Genomic DNA, 21639 nt, shown 5'->3' on the forward strand with positions numbered 1-21639 from the left:
CTTCAATTTGTCAGGACGAGGCCTCAGAAATTATTGGCAAAGTGAAATTTGTAGTTGATTTGACTTCGAGAGGGAACACAATAATAAGTAGTAACAATAGCATAATGATTTCCAACTCAGTAGGTAGATCTCTATTGAGTGACTTCTGGTTCTGAGAAGAACCGGTGGGCTCAATGTTTCAGACAGTAAACTCTGTCCGTCAGATGACTGCTGGACGCCAACTCTAACTCATAGAGTGGTAGCTGAAGATGCATGTTGGAGCAGGATGGTGGGAAGTCTATGGTTCTAAATGAATTGACTTCGGGTATAGAAGACCCTAAGTCTGGGGGGATACTGTGATGAAGAGACTAGGTCCCTAATCATATTGACTTCGAGTATAATTGACCCAAGGTCCGACCGGGGACTGCTGTATTGCTTGGGACAATAAGTTGGCTCTGCAATCAGTGAACAATCTGAAGAAGAAAAAAGACACACAACATTAAGCATTTGATCAAAAGTCACTTAGCAAGACATCGTATCGCTGTAATTAACCAATAATTACAGCCATACAATGTCAACATGAAATGGTTATCGAATGATTGTACAAGGTAGCTAAATGACTAGAGCAGTTCAAGAGATGCCACAAAACTAACCAAAAAAAAAGACGTCATTTAGCAAGACATTGTATCGCTGTAATTAAACAATAATCACAGCCATACAATGTCATCATGAAATGGTATCATGAGATTGTGCAAAGTAGCTTTGAAAATGATTTGAGCAGTTCAACATGACAAAGGTATGGTTCTAAGATATGCCACAAAACTGGACAACAGGAGTTTCGACGAAATATCAAAGGCATCACAACATCAAGTGAGAATACAAATTTCAGGGTACCAAGTTTGCTTAGTTTTTGAAAGGCTGGACAACCCATTGATATTTTCAAAAGATCGCACAATCATTGGGTCATGAACTTGTAGTGAGTTGCAGATTTATTCAGCTTAGCAAGTTTTGCCTTTCAGAGATGGCACAGTTGTGGCTTGGGGGAAAAAAAAGTAATAAAATCACAAGGTTCATAAAATGTGCATATACGTTCAAAGATGTCACACCAATCTATGTTGTACCCTTCCAGGTTGACATGCTTTCATCATCTGTGCTAGCCGCAGCCAACCCTATCTAAGGACGTCCTGCATGGCAACGAGTATGAAATCAAAGCATACATGACTATATAAATCCCATAATAAAAATCACAAGAATGCCACATTTTGAAAAACATATGACAAATGATTTTCGGTTAATTTAAAGACAGCCAAAGATCCTAGTTTTTGAGGAACAACACAACATGAGCTTGGAGCTTTCTATGCTACATCCAACTGGGTGACCAATCAAAACAAAGTCAAGCAAAAAGATAAAGAGTCTATGTACCAAGTATACTTAACGAATTCCTTGAGGGCACTATTAAGCATCCAACCAGTGTTCTCATGATGGTTTGAAGTAGTTGTCTTGACGCGAACTCTAGACGTCGTGTTCATCACTGCTGTTCTCATTAGACAGTTTCTTTCCAATCTCTACCATATTAAAAGCAAGGCAGTCCGCTTTAGTGTTCTGACCTTCTTCAAGAGCCCCCTCGATCTGAAGTAGTTGAAAAAAAAAAGAATTAAGCATTTATAATGTGTCATCGTTTTAATTGCTGAGAGCCAAAAGGTTTAAGTCAGTTATGCTAAATTTTTGAAATACGATTAGACTCAAATATATCCAACATCATTTGTCTAACATGCCAGAACCACCAGGGCAAACCCTTTTCTCCATGATAAATACAACTAAGAAGTATTGCAGCTTTTGATAGTATAATCCATTTTGGAGAAACATTGCATTGTAAAGAAGTATGATTATGTAAAAAAGATATAATTTTCATTCTCATGAAATTTGAATATGAGAAGCATTACTGCAATAACACTTCTTTGATTGTGTATTCCTGTATATATTTTTTTGGAGTTCATCAGCGATATTTCAAAACTGTAACCAGTAAGATTGAGTGATTTCTGGTTTTGAAAAGAACTGGTGAGCTCAATGTTTCAGACAGTATATTCTGTCCATCAGATGACTGCTCGACTCCAACTCTTGCTCATACGGGAGAGTGGTAGCTTAAGATGCGTATTGGAGCAGGAAGAGCATGATGAGGAGTCTAAGGTCCTAAATGAATTGACTTCGGGTATAGAAGACCCTAAGTCTGGGGGGATACTGGTGATGCAAGAGACTAGGTTCCTAATCAAATTGACTTTGGGTATAAATGACCCTAGGTCCGACAGGGGACTGGTGTATTGCTTGGTACAGGGGACTGGCGTATTGCTTGGTACAGTGACTTGGCTCTCCAATCAGTGAACAATCTAAAGAAAAGAAGAAAAGACACTTCATTAATCATTTCATCAAAAGTCAACTAGCAAGACATTGTAGGGTTGTAATTTAACAATAATTACAGCCATACAATGTCAACCTGAAATGGTATTGAGAGATTGCAGAAGGTTGCTTTGAAAACTACTTGAGCAGTTTAACATGACTTATGTATGGTTTCAAGAAATGCCACAAAACTGGACAACACGAGTTTTGACAAAGTATCCAAGGCACCACAACATCAAGTGAGAATACAAATTTCAGAGTAACAAAAGTCATTTGGTTGGTAAGTTTTTTTTCAGGGGCTGGACAACACATTGATAATTTCAAGAGATTGCACACCATTGGGTAGTGAACTTGTAGTGAATCGAACATTTATTCAGCTTAGCAAGTTTTGAGGGACTCAAAATTCTGCTTATCAGAGATAGTACAGTTGTGCCTTAGGAGCAATACAAGATTAGAGGAGTGTAACAAAATCACAAGGTTCAAAAGTTGTGCATATACCTTCTATGATGTCAAAGAGTATACTTATCAATTTCCTTGAGGGCAGTAAGAAACATCTAACCAGTGTTCTCATGATGGTTTGAGGCAGTTGTCTTGTGTAGATCCTTCACCGATGTTCTTATGTTCCAGGATGACATGCTTTCATCGCCTGTTGTAGGAGCAGCCAACCCTGTCTAAGGACAGCCAGCATGACAATCTAGATGGAATCAAAGCAATATGACAACATAAATCCCATAACAAAAGTCACTTGGTTGCCACATATTGAAAAATACTTGACAAATGATTTTCGGTAAATTTAAATACAGCCCAACATCATAGTATTTAAGGAACAACATAACATGAGTTTGGAGCTTTCCACATCACATAACAATAATAAAAATATTTAAGTCTTATATAGCGCACGTATCTACCAAACAAGGTACTCAAGGCGCTGAGTATATACAAACTTTCAGAAAGATAGGTTATTGCAGTGATGAATTTTGAGACCAGCTGGGTGACCAACCCAAACAAAAATTTAAGCACAAAAGCAGTTTATGAACATTTTGATAGTTAAAAATTAGTTGGGTGAAAAGTTTTGAGGGACTGGACAGAATGTGCTTTGAGAAAATTGCAGGGTTGATACAAAAAAGTATACTGAACAATTTCCTTAACGGCAGTTTGGGGCATCCAACCCTTGTTCTCATGATGGGTTGAGGCAGTTGTCTTGATGGGGACTCTAGACGTCGTGTTCATCACTGCTGTTCTCATAGACAGTTTCTGTTAAATCTGTAGCATCTTGAAAGCAAGGTGGTCTGCTTGGAGTGTTCTGACCATCTTCAAGAGCCTCCTCGATCTGAAGTGGTTGAACAATAATAAAATCAAGCATTGATAAAGCATCATTTATTCAGTTACTCAGAGCCATAAGTTTTAAGACAGGGCAAACCCTTCTTTCAAAGACAAATACAACTGGGTTCTCTCACCAGCATAACGTAACAAAAAGGACCTTTACACTCCACTCAATGGCAGAGAAATAATGGTGAAGTGTCTTTGGAAATATTCGTAATTTAATATAACTTAAGCGATACAACACCAACTTGGAATGGTTTTGCAAAATTGTACAAAGTTACTTTGGGAAATGATTTGACAAGTAGCACATAATCTTAGAACAGTTACAATAGATGGAGAATGATTACCTCAGAGAATACAACATTGAGTTGTAAAAATAACATCAGAAATCTGCAAAGGCTCAAAATAATGCCTACCCTCCGAAGCTTGGCAACATAATCATTTCCATACTCAGTAGGTAGATCTCTGTTGAGTGATTTTTGGTTCTGATAAGAACCGGTGGGCTCAATGTTTCTGTCCGTCAGGAGACAGTTTACTCTGTCCTTCAGGAGACTGCTCGAATCCAACTCTTGCTGTACTGGAGAGTCGTAGCTGAAGATGCGTTTTGGAGCAGGAAGGGCATGGTGAAAGGTCTATGGTCCTAAATGAATTGACTTCGGGTATAGAAGACCCTAAGTCTGGGGGATACTGGTGAGGAAGGGAAGGTACTAAAGGTTCCTAATCAAATTGACTTTGGGTATAAATGACCCTAGGTCCGAGGGGGGAGACTGGTGTATTGCTTGGGACAATGAGTTGGTTTTTCAATCGGTGAATAATCTGAAGAAAAAAAAAAGCAAACATTAATCATTTCATCAAAAGTCATTTAGCAAGACATTGTATCGCTGTGATTAAACAATAATTAAAGCCATACAATGTCATCATGAAATGGTATTGAGAGATTGTACAAGGTTGCTTTGAAAATGATATGAGCAGTTCAACATGACTTAGGTATGGTTTCAAACGATGCCACAAAACTGGGCAACAGGAGTTTTAACGAAGTATACGATCTTTGACCACAACATCAAGTGAGAATACAAATTTCAGAGTACTGAATGTGGACACACATTGAGAATTTCAAGAGATTGCACAATCATTGGGTCGTGAACTTGTAGTGAATTAAAAGTTTATTCAGCTTAGCAAGTTTTGAGTGACTCAACATTCTGCTTATCAGAGATGGTACGATTGTGCCTTAGGAATAATACAAGTTTAAAAAAGTGTAATAAATCACAACGCTCAAAAGTTGTGCATATACCTTCAATGATGTCAGCGCAATCTATGTTGTGCTAGCAGCAGCCAACCCTGTCTAAGGACCATTCAGCCATGTTCTTTTGTTGCAGGTTTACATGCTTTCATCATCTGTGCTAGCAGCAGCCAACCCTGTCCAGGGACATCCAGCATCGCAACCTAGACGAAACCAAAGCACACATGACAGTATAAATTCCATAATAAAAATCACAAGAATGCCACATTTGAAAAAAATGCTTGACAAATGGTTTTCGGTAAATGTAAATAAGGCCCAACATCTTAGTATTTGAGGTACAACATAACATGAGTTTAGAGCTTTTCACATCACACAACCAACTGGGTGACCAACCCATTTAAACACAAACGCAGTTTATGAACATTTTAATATTTGAAAACCAGTTGGCTGAAAAGTTTTGAGGGACTGGACAGAATTAGCTTTTAGTCAAGGCACACGCGGCACACCGGATGGCACGCACAGCCCCAAAAATGTTACATTTAGGGCTGTGCGTGCCATCCGGTGTGCCGCGTGCGCCTTGACTAAAGGCTAGGACAGAATGGGCTTTGAGAAAATTGAAGGTTTGATACAAAGAGTATACTTAACACTTTCCTTGAGGGTAGTAACAAGCATCCAACCAGTGTTCTCATGATGGTTTGAGGCAGTTGTCTTGATGGGGACTCTAGACGTCGTGTTCATCACTGCTGTTCTCATAGACTGTTTCTGTTCAATCTCGAAAGCAAGGTGGTCTGCTTGGAGTGATCTGACCATCTTCAAGAGCCTCCTCGATCTAAAGTAGTTGAAGAATAATAAAATCAAGCATTTATAAAGCGTCATCCATTTATTTACTAAGAGAAGAAATGTTTAAGACAGTAATGCTAAGTTTTTGAAACACAAGACCCATATACACAACATCATTTGCCTAACATGCCATAAACACCTAGGCAAACCCTTCTCTCAAAGGTATATAAAACTAAACAGTACTGCAGCTTGATAGGCGCAAAAATCAAAATAAAAACAGATCCAACATAATAAGTCCTTGAAAACCTGTGACCTAAGTTTTGAGAAGAGATTTGAATTTTTGTGGTACAAGACAAGATCTAAGATTAAGTGGCAGAGAGTTCCAGATGCGTGACGCAGCTGAAGAAAAAGACTTGTCACCCCCGGAGTGACGAGACTTGGGAAGTTTGAGTTCATAATTTGCAACAAATAATTCAAATCAGTTAACTTGTGCTCAACTCCTGCGAAACATTAATGGTAAAAACAGCCCTGTGACGTCAAAATTCATATCGCCTTTGCAAGTATGAACGAGTAAACAAAGTTGATTCTTACTTGTGGAGAAACAGGAATGTAGGCGTGCATACAGTATTGCCATGGTAGGCATATGATGATCTCTGGTTAGAGCGTTGTCTTTGCTCCTTTCTGTGGTTGCAAACTGTGTTGTCGTTGTTGTTTGCAGTACCTCAAATCAGACCAAGGATAAGCATGTCCCTCTCCCCTGCAAGTATGAAATTACATGAATGATTAAATTGACAAACATAACTTGTTTTGGTTTCATGTGTAGTTAATAATAACATTATCGTCAGTATAAAAGTAACGGGATCACAACAAAGGTATAATGTTACTTTTCAACAACTTAGTTTTAAAAACCGTGGCATAAAAGCTTGACTGTAGTGTTCAAAGAAGTGATGGATGAAGCTCATCACCGAGTTGCTTCCCTTTGAAATTGTTACTGCCTCATGTATTAGATAGTTAAACTGACGCTTCACCCCCTCACAGTGGATTCCAAATAGCCACAATCTTTGAGGTGTGAGAAAGTAAATGGGGCTAGACTGTACAGGGTCGAATGGATAGTGAACCTACTGAGCAAAGTCAAAGGAGTAGTGCATTGCCATGCCATCTGTCTGCTCCTTTGAAACAATCCTGATTCGTATTACATAAGGAAAACAAAACAAAACAAACAACTCGTGTACGGGCTACCTCTTGTGAGTTCTGCCATTTCATAGCGAGATGCAAGCAGCTCTTCCACTGAATATTGCGTTGAGCAAGGTGCATCGATAGAAAACTGCAGTTGCAGAGGAAGTCCGCTGCCTTCACTCGCTCTTGCAGTTGCAGAGGAAGTCCGCTGCCTTCACTCGCTCTTGCAGTTGCAGAGGAAGTCCGCTGCCTTCACTCGCTCTTGCAGTTGCAGAGGAAGTCCGCTGCCTTCACTCGCTCTTGCAGTTGCAGAGGAAGTCCGCTGCCTTCACTCGCTCTTGCAGTTGCAGAGGAAGTCCGCTGCCTTCACTCGCTCTTGCAGTTGCAGAGGAAGTCCGCTGCCTTCACTCGCTCTTGCAGTTGCAGAGGAAGTCCGCTGCCTTCACTCGCTCTTGCAGTTGCAGAGGAAGTCCGCTGCCTTCACTCGCTCTTGCAGTTGCAGAGGAAGTCCGCTGCCTTCACTCGCTCTTGCAGTTGCAGAGGAAGTCCGCTGCCTTCACTCGCTCTTGCAGTTGCAGAGGAAGTCCGCTGCCTTCACTCGCTCTTGCAGTTGCAGAGGAAGTCCGCTGCCTTCACTCGCTCTTGCAGTTGCAGAGGAAGTCCGCTGCCTTCACTCGCTCTTGCAGTTGCAGAGGAAGTCCGCTGCCTTCACTCGCTCTTGCAGTTGCAGAGGAAGTCCGCTGCCTTCACTCGCTCTTGCAGTTGCAGAGGAAGTCCGCTGCCTTCACTCGCTCTTGCAGTTGCAGAGGAAGTCCGCTGCCTTCGCTCGCTCTTGCAGTTGCAGAGGAAGTCCGCTGCCTTCACTCGCTCTTGCAGTTGCAGAGGAAGTCCGCTGCCTTCACTCGCTCTTGCAGTTGCAGAGGAAGTCCGCTGCCTTCACTCGCTCTTGCAGTTGCAGAGGAAGTCCGCTGCCTTCACTCGCTCTTGCAGTTGCAGAGGAAGTCCGCTGCCTTCACTCGCTCTTGCAGTTGCAGAGGAAGTCCGCTGCCTTCACTCGCTCTTGCAGTTGCAGAGGAAGTCCGCTGCCTTCACTCGCTCTTGCAGTTGCAGAGGAAGTCCGCTGCCTTCACTCGCTCTTGCAGTTGCAGAGGAAGTCCGCTGCCTTCACTCGCTCTTGCAGTTGCAGAGGAAGTCCGCTGCCTTCACTCGCTCTTGCAGTTGCAGAGGAAGTCCGCTGCCTTCACTCGCTCTTGCAGTTGCAGAGGAAGTCCGCTGCCTTCACTCGCTCTTGCAGTTGCAGAGGAAGTCCGCTGCCTTCACTCGCTCTTGCAGTTGCAGAGGAAGTCCGCTGCCTTCACTCGCTCTTGCAGTTGCAGAGGAAGTCCGCTGCCTTCGCTCGCTCTTGCAGTTGCAGAGGAAGTCCGCTGCCTTCACTCGCTCTTGCAGTTGCAGAGGAAGTCCGCTGCCTTCACTCGCTCTTGCAGTTGCAGAGGAAGTCCGCTGCCTTCACTCGCTCTTGCAGTTGCAGAGGAAGTCCGCTGCCTTCACTCGCTCTTGCAGTTGCAGAGGAAGTCCGCTGCCTTCACTCGCTCTTGCAGTTGCAGAGGAAGTCCGCTGCCTTCACTCGCTCTTGCAGTTGCAGAGGAAGTCCGCTGCCTTCACTCGCTCTTGCAGTTGCAGAGGAAGTCCGCTGCCTTCACTCGCTCTTGCAGTTGCAGAGGAAGTCCGCTGCCTTCACTCGCTCTTGCAGTTGCAGAGGAAGTCCGCTGCCTTCACTCGCTCTTGCAGTTGCAGAGGAAGTCCGCTGCCTTCACTCGCTCTTGCAGTTGCAGAGGAAGTCCGCTGCCTTCACTCGCTCTTGCAGTTGCAGAGGAAGTCCGCTGCCTTCACTCGCTCTTGCAGTTGCAGAGGAAGTCCGCTGCCTTCACTCGCTCTTGCAGTTGCAGAGGAAGTCCGCTGCCTTCACTCGCTCTTGCAGTTGCAGAGGAAGTCCGCTGCCTTCACTCGCTCTTGCAGTTGCAGAGGAAGTCCGCTGCCTTCACTCGCTCTTGCAGTTGCAGAGGAAGTCCTCTGCCTTCACTCGCTCTTGCAGTTGCAGAGGAAGTCCGCTGCCTTCACTCGCTCTTGCAGTTGCAGAGGAAGTCCGCTGCCTTCACTCGCTCTTGCAGTTGCAGAGGAAGTCCGCTGCCTTCACTCGCTCTTGCAGTTGCAGAGGAAGTCCGCTGCCTTCACTCGCTCGTGCCAACATCTTCAAGTAAATCAGCGACAATCACGGCTGGTCTGTCGTTGTTGTCGATGTCATCGCGACCGTCTTCTTCATCACTGCTCGGGCGTTCGTCATTAGAGGAATCGCTTACAGCTTCGTCGTCCATCTTTGAAAATATAGATCCTAAATAAGTTTTAAAAAAACACACAAAAAAACCGACCCCTTTCACATGTAACCATCCATTACACGCTATTGCATTGCGCGACATCTGACTCATTTTCACAGAGCGGGTCACAATTGACACAAAATCAGCCTGGGAACTTATTCATAAGTGACCAATACAATGATTTTAGTTGCAAGTGTTGGAGGATTGGATCAGGTAAACCCAATGAAGAGGGATATGGCCTCAGTGTAAGGGAAATGTTTTGTTTTAGGAGACAAATTAAAATTCAATTTAAGTAGATACAGGAAATAACTTCAAGACTTGCCCATTGAAGAAATAGTTGCCGTCACATGGATAGCTTGCAGCGGTTGATTTGCAGCAGTGAGTTCCTAGATAGCACAACCTGTGGCGTCACTTCGATGACCTGCAGTGGTTGTAGTGAAGCAGAGAAAAATATCAGCAAAATAATCAGCAAAATATTGTTTTTATCAATCTGCTTACAACTGATAAAAGATTCAGCAAAATATTAAACATGCAAATCGATATGGTTTTTTGATTGCATATTTTAAGTACAATATCATTATGGCATCAAAGGGATCACAGTTTTAAGTACAGCGGGAATGCCCTAAAGTGGCAAAGCAAACTTTAGGATGAGGTCCACCGTTGTCTGATTATTTAGTTTTTTAACCTGTCATGTTACATTTGTAAAGAAATAGAAACAGTGTTTTGTTTAGAGCTTGAGGGAAAGTGGCACCCCTCAGGATTAGCCCCTAATATATATTGTAAATTTGGGGTGGGGGGGGGGGTCATTTCAAAGAAGAATCCCAAGAGTTCTTTGGATTTGTTCTTTTTTTTCAAAGAATGGCACAAACTTTGGTTATACTTCATGAATGACACAAAATCAGCTTGGGATCAATTTAAAAGTGAAAACAATTTGTTAGTTGCAACATGTCCGAGGACTGGATCAGGTAAAAAAAAAAAAACAGGGAGATATGACCTCAGTGCACGGGACAAGTATTGTTTGATGAGACAAAGTAAAGTTCAAATTTAGTAGATATGGGATAAAACTTCAAGACTTACCTTAGCATTGAGTTTCTAGACAGCACAACCTGTACAGTCACATGGATAGCCTGCAGTGAATTTCTAGACATGTTCCAAGTTGTTAGACTTCCATGATCTGTACAGGCAGCAGCCAACTCTGTCAAGGAAACAACCAGCACGTCACAACCTTATTAAAAGTCACAAGATTGGTAAACTTTTAAAAGACAGTCAACAAAACAGTATACCAACTTGTACATTGTGAAAAGAAATTTGAGCACATTTGCTTGAGAAAAATATTTAAGGATTGAAAAACACTAGATAAAGAAGTTTGGATGTGGACTTTTGGTAAAATTTCATCATAGACACAAAATAAGCTTCGGAACAATTTATTAGTGAAAAATATAATGATTTTAGTTGCAAGTGTTTGAGGATTGGATCAGGTAAAAACAATGGAGAGAGGTATGTCCTCAGTGTAAGGGACATGATTTGTTGATGAGACCAATTAACGTCCAATTTAAATAAATAGATAAAGGATAAAACTTCATCGACTTACCCATTGAAGATAACAGTTGCAATCACATGGATGACCTACAGGGGTTGGAGTGAAGCAGTAAGTTTCTAGATAGCACAACCTGTGCAGTCACATGGATAGCTTGCAGTGAGTTTCTAGATGTTCCGAGTTGTTAGACTTCCATCATCTGTACAGGCAGCAGCCAACACTGTCTAAGAAACAACCACAGAAAGAATCAAGACATACATCAGATTATCAGACACACTATTAAAAATCACAAGATTGGTAAGTTTTGAAAGACATTCAACAAAACAGTACCAAGTTTTACATGGTGAAAGTTAAGAAAACACACATTTGCTTGGGATTGAAAGACACTAGGTTAAAAGTTTCAAGGGACTGGGCAGCATTTAAAGCGTTTAAAGGCAGTGGACACTATTGTAATTATCAGCATAAAACCTCACTTGATAGTATAAAACATTGTGAGAAACGGCTCCCTCTGAAGTGACGTAGTTTACGAGAAAGAAGTAATTTTCCACGATTTTGATTTCAAGAACTCAAGTTTAGAATTTGAGGTCTCGAAATCAAGTATCTGAATGTACACAACTTCGTATGACAAGGGTATTTTTTTCCTTCATAGTTATCTCCCTACTCCGACGACCAACCAAGCTCAAATTTTCACAGGTTTGTTATTTTTACATATGTTGAGATACACCAAGTGAGAAGACTTTTTTTTTAGTTAAAAGTGTCCGCAGACTTGATAAGGTAAAAAACAACAAAGAGAAATGACCTTAGTGCACTGGACAAGTTTTCTTTGAATTGAGACAAAGTAAAGTTCAAATTGAGTAGATATGGGATAAAACTTCAAGACTTACCCAATGTAGATAATAGTTGCAGTCACATGGATAATCTACAGTGTTTGTAGTGAAGCATTGAGTTCCTAGATATAACAACCTTCACGGTCACATGGATAGCCTGCAGTTCTAGACACGATCCAAGTTGTTAGACATCATCATCTGTACAAGAGCAGCAAACTCTGTCAAAGAAACAACCAGCATGGCAACAGAGAAAGAATTTAGAAATACATGACATTAACAACGACATTACTAAAAATCACAAGATTGGTAAGTTGTTTTAAAGATAGTCAACAAAACAGTACAAAAATAGTTACGGAATAAAAAAGATAAACTTCGACCTAACGTTGGCTTTTGAGAGATGCGCTAGCACTGGGATACAGTTTTTGAGTTGAACACAAATAATTAGGTTGCCTTTGAGGAATGGGCCAACATGAAATTTTTGAATATAATTTTTGTTGAAGAAATTAAGACTTTTCGCTTAATGTTAATTTCCCATCCATTGTCCATTCAATTTCAGAATTATTCAGTTGAAGCTGATATTTGTATTGTATGTGGGCATAACGTTTTTTATTATAGGTTGTTTAATTTTTGGAAAATAATAATGAATGAATAATTACAACTTAGAAAAAAACCATTGACGAAACAGTGCCATCAAAAATTTCAACTTGGGCAAAAAACGTGTGTATGGAAAAATAAATTAAAGGAGGTTTTTTTTATAAAAATTACTAAACAATTACCAAATAAACCAAACAATTACCAAACTAAACAATTTATTCGACTTAAGTAAAAAAAAATATAAAAAAACATGAGCCAGTTATATTGAACCTAGCATAATGCAATCGTTGTTTAGCTATATATTATAGCTATATTGTTTTATGCTGTTTTATAAATGAGACTTTCTCCAACTTTCGAGAGGAAAAACATTTTAAAAAAATTTATATATTTTTAATTTCATATTTTAAATTATCCTTAAAGTTTATTACGTTACCCAAGAGATGCAAACAATGAATTCCGAAAAAGGAGCAAGCAGCGATAGCGATGTTGCAAACAAACTCTATAGGTCGGAACGACGTGTAGGAACAAAACATCACAGTGTACGTTTGTCACTGCAATTGAAGCCTTTGAAAAATGCGGAACCAATTTTTACAAAGAAGCTGTAGAATGTATGGGGTATAAGGTGCTTTACTCGTGACGTCACGCGTGTGACCATGGTACGAAAAAAGAGTTAAAGGGTCTTTGTACCCAAGAACAAAAACACAATGTCTACAGATTTACACTAACCTTACACAGTGTGAAGGTAATGATAGTAGAAAGCTGCCCTAAAAATCTTACTTGCTGAGGTGCTGTAGTTCTTATGAAATGAGTAAAACAATGTCATGAAAATAAATTTCGTCTCAGATGGTCTTAGTGATCATGATACGAAAATTATTTTAGCATGTAAAAACGTAATTTCATGTCATTGTTTTACTCATTTCTCAAAAAACACATTACCTCAGCAACTAATATTTTAAAGTATGCTTTCTACTATCATTATCTTCAAATTTAATGTAAATCTGTGGACATTGTGTTTTGTGTTACAAAAAATACCCAAATCCTTTAACAACCAACAAACGAAAAGTTGTTCATAAGTTAAAAGGTTGCAATGTGTTTGTTTTTAAAAAATGTGCTTGCGTCATTTCCCAGACGTCACAACATTGGCTTCATGGAGCAATTTATCAGCTAATTTTGAACTCTAGGTTTGGAAACTCTGAGGAACAAATTTCGCAGCATTAGCCCAGAGACAACTAACAGAGAAAGCACAGCATCCATTTTAAGACAATTTTAGGGTAAAAAAACATCCTCAGCAAATTTTGATAGGTTGGGCAACATATTTTAGTAAAAAGTACAAGGGTGTCAAGATTGCATTTTGAAAAAATCTTAAAATATTGGCAATATTTCAACATCCAGCCGTGAACGATTGAAGAGCTGAAATCTTGGTACATTGGCAACATTAAATTTTAGAGAAATATACATCATGAGCCTCGAGTAACAAAGATAGCCTGGGCCCAATTTCATAGAGCTGCTAAGCACAAAAATTTGATTAGAATTTGAGCGCTGAAATATCGGTACATTGGCATTATTGAGAGAAAAATACATCATGAGCCTCGAGTAACAAAGATCACACAACATCGGTAATAATTTGAACATGCCCAAGTTTCAGATTGGCAAGTCTGTGAGGGACATGATACAGAAATGAGCAAACAATCAACAAAGGACAAGCTTTTTCAAAAATTAAAAGGTTGCAATCTGTTTGTTTTAAAAATGCGCTCGAGTCAATTCTCAGACGTCAAAACACTGGCTTCACAAAACAATTTATCAGTTAATTTTGAACTTCAGGTTTATTTTAGGTTTATTTTACTTCAGGGTGTAAAGATTGCATTTTAAGAGTTGGGCTGGCACTTGGAAAAAAAAAACATGAAATGTTGGCAAGTCATTTGGGGATGGCACAACATTCGTTGGGAAAATAAATATGACAACATCCAATGGTGAACAATTAGAGAGCTGAAATATCGGTACAGGTCTGTGAGTGACATGATTCACAAGACCAAAATAATCAACAAAGGGCAAAAGCAAAAAAAAAAAAAAAGAAAAAAAAAAAAAATCTTGGACCAATTTCATGGAGCTGCTAAGCACAAAAATCTGCTTAGCATGAAATTTTTGCCTTGATAAAAACAGGATTACCAACCCAATTTCCATGTGATTTTCAGGACAAGCAAACAACATCTGAATGCCAGTAACAAGCAATATGTAACGAATGGAAATATGGTTGGTAATCCTGTTTTTATTAAAGAAAAAATTTCATGCTAAGCAAATTTTCGTGCTTAGCAGCTCTATGTGCTTGTGTCAATCCGTCACAACATTGGCTTCATGGAACAATTATCGGTTAATTTTAAAAACACTTCATATTTGGAAATTATGAAGAACAATTTGCGCAGCATTGGCCCAGAGACAATTAACAGAGAAAGCACAACATCAATTTTAAGAAAATTTCAGAGTTAAAAAACATTAACTCAGCAAGTATTGATAGATTGGGCAACATGTTTTGGTGGAAAATACAAGAAGGATGTAAACATTGGCTTTAGAGAGTTGGGCTGGCACTTGGATAGTTTGATAATTGAAAAAATCATAAAAGGTTGTCAAGTCTTTTTGGGATGGTACAGCAAGCGTGGAGAACATAAATATTACAATAACCACTTCTGAACAATTTGAGAGCTGAAATATGGGTACATTGGCAACATTTAGAGAAATAGACAGAACCTCGAGAAACATCAACCAAATACAGCACAACATCGATAATAACTTGACAATTGAGAAGTTTTAGATTTCCAGGTTTGTAGTGATGACAGGATAAGAATGGAAAAAAAATAAAAAAAATAAAAAATATGTACAACAGCGTAGGTCTTTAATTTCACCGGGGGCTTATGGTGGCTCTGGACGGGTTGATCCACGGTCCATGCATGGTGTATGTGAGAGGGTGCACGCGCGGTACTTTTGAGAACATTTGCAATGCCGTTTGCCCGCAGAATCTCACATTTTTTTAAATTTTTATAATGGCCTTCACGTCTCTAAATGCAACTCGGAAACACAGATTTCACTTAAACAATAACATGCTCTGTTCAAAAATGCTCTTTGTGATTTGTGGGTATGGTCAAACTGTACGTAACTCACGGTTTTTATTTCGGTGTGCATCTCTTTTGTATGCAGCAACACTGGCACTGAAGATCACACTAGAAAAATAGCATTGCCTCCAGAAATTGCCTCAAGAAATCTGCTAATAGCATCATAAACAGTTGCCGGATGACGATGTTACAGAAGCACGATGTTTCACGATGCAAATACTTGGTATTTTAAAACCCAAATCACACCGAACTCGCTCAGAATTTGTGGTCTCGGTGCAACCATGTGCAATACGTAGCCTGGATTTCACACTGCCCGCTTTCTCTGTCGCCGAGCTAGCCGCGGTTCTGGCCCTTTTTCTGGACCGAAAATTAGGGGAAATAGAACCCATGCAGTTAAAGGCGGTTGAATTTTGTCCCCACTGTACGGTACATAACAGTACTTGATACCGTGGGGTCGAAGCAGGGTTTTCGAGGTTTTTGAACCTCGTACAAACGAAGCCGCACATCGGCCTCGTTGTACGGTGCTTGCGGCAAGGCTAAGGGATGGCTGAACATAGTGGTGCCGGTCGAATGGCCATGCAGCATGCAGTGTGACTAGCTCTATGGTAGCATGTAGCATAGGACTCTTCCTCTGGCCATGGTCTATGCCGTGATGTGTACCACAGCATAGACCAACAGCACACATGTCAGATGAAGAGTACTACACATAGGGCAAAAGTGTAGGGCCGCTAGATAACATGCGAACGTGTATTGTGTGTGTCATAAGGTACTGCACTGTGGGTATGCTGCCGTATGGTGAATGGGTGAACCATTGAGTACTCTATGGGTGTGAACCATGGAGCCATGGAGGTAGAATTCTACCTCCATGGGCCAACTCCACGGAGGCTGTAACACACTGTCTAGCATTTCAACATTTTCATTCAATACGCCTAGCATTTTGATATTTTCATTAAACATACGGTATGCTCGACGATTGTCTAGAGAGTAAAATTAATACAAAAGGCACAACATAAATCACTATAGCTGTATGAGGGGTGCTAATAGACTGTGTTGAATATGACGTCACGCGGCTCAAATATCTGACCTACAAGATGGCGTCTGTGCGTGTGCTTGCGTGCGCGTGCGTGCGTGCGCGTGCGTGTGTGCGTGCATGTGCCGTAGAAATCAAACCGGGAATGTTGCGTGCTGCGTGCTTGGATGATGTACGCGTTTGGATGCGCATACGGTTTGCCCTACGAGATGGCGACTTTCATGAAGCATGGATAATCCAGAGGTTAAAACGAATACAAAAAGGCCTGCCATAAATTCACCATAAATTGCAGATTTAATTTAGAAGGAAGCTTAATCGGTCCACTAATTAATACCTAATGAGTAATTAACCGCTTGAACATACGTAACTTTCTAACGTATGTTAACCATATATAGCACTTGTGCGGTAATTTTAATATTAAGATGTGTACTTAAACCGTAAAGTACTTCATATTGCATAAAAGGTGTAATTTTTGTTTCATATAACTTAATTTTGGACCTGACACCCTTGAAGAGTCTATAAGACCCCTATGAACCTAGACAAAAATTAACACAAAAAAGCGTACCACAAAATCGCTTTGGCTTTGGGCTTCCAATTGACAAACTTCACTAAGAGTCTATATGCATGTGTACAGAGAGTAAAATAATTACAAAAAGGCATACCATAAAGTCACTTTGGTTATGAGGGTTGCAAATTGGCACGCACACTTGACGAAGTGTCCATACTCTTATGTACAGAAAGAAAAATTATTACAAAAAGGCATATCATAAAGTCACTTTGGTTATGAGGGGTGCCAATTGGCAAACTTCACTAAGAGTCTACACTCATGTGTACAGAGAGTAAAATTATTACAAAGAGGCATACCATAAAGTCACTTTGGTGACAAGGGGCATTGACGCAATGACTAGGGGCATTGAGGCAACGACTAGGGCATGGAGGCAATGACCAGGGGCATGGAGGCAATGACCGGGGGTATGGAGGCAGTGTCCAGGGGGCATGGATACAATGACCATGGGCACGGATGCAATGACCAGGGGGTATGGAGGCAATAACCAGGGGAATGGAGGCAATGACCGGGGGTATGGAGGCAGTGTCCAGGGGGCATGGATACAATGACCATGGGCACGGATGCAATGACCAGGGGTATGGAGGCAATGACCAGGGGAATGGAGGCAATGACCAGGGGCATGGAGGCAATGACCAGGGGCATGGAGGCAATGACCAGGGGCATGGAGGCAATGACAGGGGCATGGAGGCAATGACCAGGGGCATGGAGGCAATGACCAGGGGCATGGAGGCAAAGACCAGGGGCATGGAGGCAATGACCAGGGGTATGGAGGCAATGACCAGGGGCATGGAGGCAATGACCAGGGGTATGGAGGCAATGACCAGGGGCATGGAGGCAATGACCAGGGGCATGGAGGCAAAGACCAGGGGCATGGAGGCAATGACCGGGGGTGGAGGCAATGACCAGGGGGTATAGAGGCAATGACCGGGGGTATGGAGGCAATGACCAGGGAAAGGAGGCAATGACCAGGGGCATGGAGGCAATAAACAGGGGCATGAGGGCAATGACCAGGGGCATGGAGGCAAAGACCAGGGGCATGAGGGCAATGAACAGGGAATGGAGGCAATGACCAGGGGTATGGAGGCAATGACCAGGGGTATGGAGGCAATGACCAGGGGTATGGAGGCAATGACCAGGGGCATGGAGGCAATGACCAGGGGCATGGAAACAATGACCAGGGGCATGGAGGCAATGACCAGGGGCATGAGGGCAATGACCAGGGGCATGGATACAATGACCAGGGGCATGAGAGGAATGAACAGGGAATGGAGGCAATGACCAGGGGCATGGAGGCAATGACCAGGGGCATGAAGGCAATGACCAGGGGCATGGAGGCAATGACCGGGGGTGGAGGCAATGACCAGGGGGTATAGAGGCAATGACCGGGGGTGGAGGCAATGACCGGGGGTATGGAGGCAGTGTCCAGGGGCATGGAGGCAATGACCAGGGGTATGGAGGCAATGACCAGGGGGTATGGAGGCAATGACCCGGGAAAGGAGGCAATGACCAGGGGCATGGAGGCAATAAACAGGGGCATGAGGCGATGAACAGGGAATGGAGGCAATGACCAGGGGTATGGAGGCAATGACCAGTGGCATGAAAACAATGACCGGGGGTATAGAGGCAATGACCAGGGGCATGAAGGCAATGACCAGGGGCATGAGGGCAATGACCAGGGGGCATGGATACAATGACCAGGGGCATGAGAGGAATGAACAGGGAATGGAGGCAATGACCAGGGGCATGGAGGCAATGACCAGGGGTATAGAGGCAATGACCAGGGGCATGAAGGCAATGACCAGGGGCATGAGGGCAATGACCAGGGGGCATGGATACAATGACCAGGGGCATGAGAGGAATGAACAGGGAATGGAGGCAATGACCAGGGGGCATGGAGGCAATGACCAGGGGTATAGAGGCAATGACCAGGGGTATGGAGGCAATGACCAGGGGCATGGAGGCAATGACCAGGGGTATAGAGGCAATGACCAGGGGTATGGAGGCATTGATCTGGGGCATGGGTACAATGACCAGGGGCATGCAAGCAAAGACCAGGGGTATGAAGGTAATGAAAAAATGATTTGTTTTGTCATTAATCGCCACAGCTACTCGAAACAAGACCCAAAACTGTTCCTCATCTTTAAAATAATACTTTTGTGCTTACCTTTCATAAGGGTTTACTCTTGAAGATGATGAAACTCAACTTGGTGGATTGGAGAAGCTCAAGCAAACCACTCTATATTAATCAAATTATAAATATTATCAGTAAATTATTTGCATTATTTAGAGCTATAAAAATATTGCCAGAGCGTGGTTTAAAAAGTTGTTGTTTTTCAAAGAAAAAATACTCAACTAGTGACAATCTTGTAATTTAGAAACACAAAATAAATCAGCAAGGCATTAAACCACTGGGACTTAATGCAATTTTACCCCTTGTGATTTATACTATTTAAGCTCATTATCAAACACAAAAACAAGACATACCCCTCTTTCAGATTTAGCCCAGTTTTTGTTAGGCCTATCCCTTGTAATTTTATGCAAATTTTTGCCATTTTCAACAAAAATTCAAGACTTATGCCCACCCCTTTTGATTTTGTACAATTTTAGCCCAATTTCAACAAAACTACAAGGCAACCCAATTCCAGCAAAATTCTAAAGTTAAACTTTTCAGAAGAAATTGACATTTTAGTTTAACACCTGCTTGCGTTATGTTGACAAATAAATTAATTTTAGAGAAGATTTTCCTGTACAAGTATATGTGACAAGTGAAGGTGCACATTGAATGGATTTAAAAACTCACTTATTGCATACAATAGTGAGTTTTCACTGTTGAGAAACACTTCAAGCCTGAAGCCTTTCTCATATTCAATTTATTTGGTGAAACCAGCTTTTTCACTGAAACTACATTACTACTAATGGGGTTGTTTCACAAAGTTTTATACCAGCAACAACTAACCAATGTGCTTTAACAAAGTATGGTTAGTAACGTTTGCTCTTAAAGACACTGGACACGTTTGTTAATTGCCAAAGACCAGTTTTCTCACTTGGTCTATCTAAACAACATAATGCATAAAAAAAACTGTGAAAATTTTGACTCAATTGGTGTTAAAGTGTAGAGAGAATAATGGAAGAAAAAACAACTGCTCAGATGGCACTGGACACTTGACTCTTGATGATTACCCCAAAATAAATTGTAAGCATAATAGCTGTTTCGTGCACAAAGCTACTAAAGGAAAAGAGAATGAATCCACAGGTCGCGACCCCAAAGTTAACTTTTCACAATATGACCACTGAGGGCGCACTTGGGTTACCTACATTATTTTATGCATATGTTGGGATACACCAAGTGAGAATACTGGTCTTTGACAATTACCAAAAGTATCCAGTGCCTTTAACAGTGGTCCACATGCCAAATGATATATAAATGCTACCGATCAGTCAAAATTCACCCCAAATAGTTTTCCAGCTAGCTAGTTCAGTGTTGAAAATCATCCCCATTTCATATGAAATATGGACAAGTGAAAAAGTAGCCAGACTAGTGAAATAACAAGTTATCCGGTCATGCTGGCACATCCCTTAAAGATCACAACAAACCCTGCACTAGTACAATTCTACTTTAAAGGCACTGGACACTAAAGGCCTGGGCGACTAGTGTCATAGTCTAGTCGCGACTACTACCATTCTTCATCTACTCGGCCATGGCTACTACATAAATAGTTGCGACTACTACAAAAAAAAGTTGAGCCTTCTACAAAATTATTTGCGACTGCTACAAAAATAGTTGGGCCTACTACAAAAATAGTTGAGCATACTGCAAGAATAGTTGCGAGTACTACAAAAATAGTTGCGACTACTACAAAAATAGTTGCAACTACTACAAAAATAGTCGGGACTACCTGTTTGGTGAACCAATTGTGTCGCTCATGACAACATAGGCCCAATTTACTTACAAAAAAACAATCGATCAGACATCAGTGACACAATCCTTCATTGCACTTGCCACAATGCATCTTGAGAATTAAAAAATTTGTCGTGCCTAGTGCAAAGATGCCACAATTTGAGGCGTGTATTCTCACTTAGCGTATAAATTAATTGGTCATCAAAGTTGCAAGAGAATAATGAAAGAAAAAAACACCATTGTTGCACAAAACATTGTGTGCTAATTCTTATATAAAAGGCTTCTAGCCTGAAGTCTTTTATGGAAAGGTTTCCGTATGGCGCCACCACTTTTTCATTCGATTAATAGTATCTAATTTACCTAAACAATGAGATATCCCTTTTTGTAAAAATGAGTGAAAAAATGGTGGTGCCATAAGGAAGGTTAACATAACAAATTGTTAATCCGCTAATTTAAAGTTGTAAACTTCTAGGAATTATTTAACAACTGGACTTGACATTTTGCGTTTTCAAGTGTGTCTGCCCGACTACGACTAATCACCATATACAACAAAGTCCACAAGGTACCAGACTAGTACCAGCCAGGCAACGTGTATTTAAAAAATGCCGCCTGGCCGGAAAGCGTTTTGTTTGCCTAATGTTGACCGTTTTGAAACCTCAAAATTACTGAAAGATATCCTTAATATAAGCTATAAGTTATATTCTACTCACCTCGCTCATATTGCGGTTGTTTTGTCGGCCGAATTGGCTAGAAAAAAATGTGAAGTGTGGAGCGACAACACGAAGTCTTCAGATGTCAGCCATTTTGTCTTGAAATT

The sequence above is a fragment of the Asterias amurensis genome, chromosome 13 (genome assembly GCF_032118995.1).
Source record: "Asterias amurensis chromosome 13, ASM3211899v1".
Classification (NCBI taxonomy): Eukaryota; Metazoa; Echinodermata; class Asteroidea; order Forcipulatida; family Asteriidae; genus Asterias; species Asterias amurensis.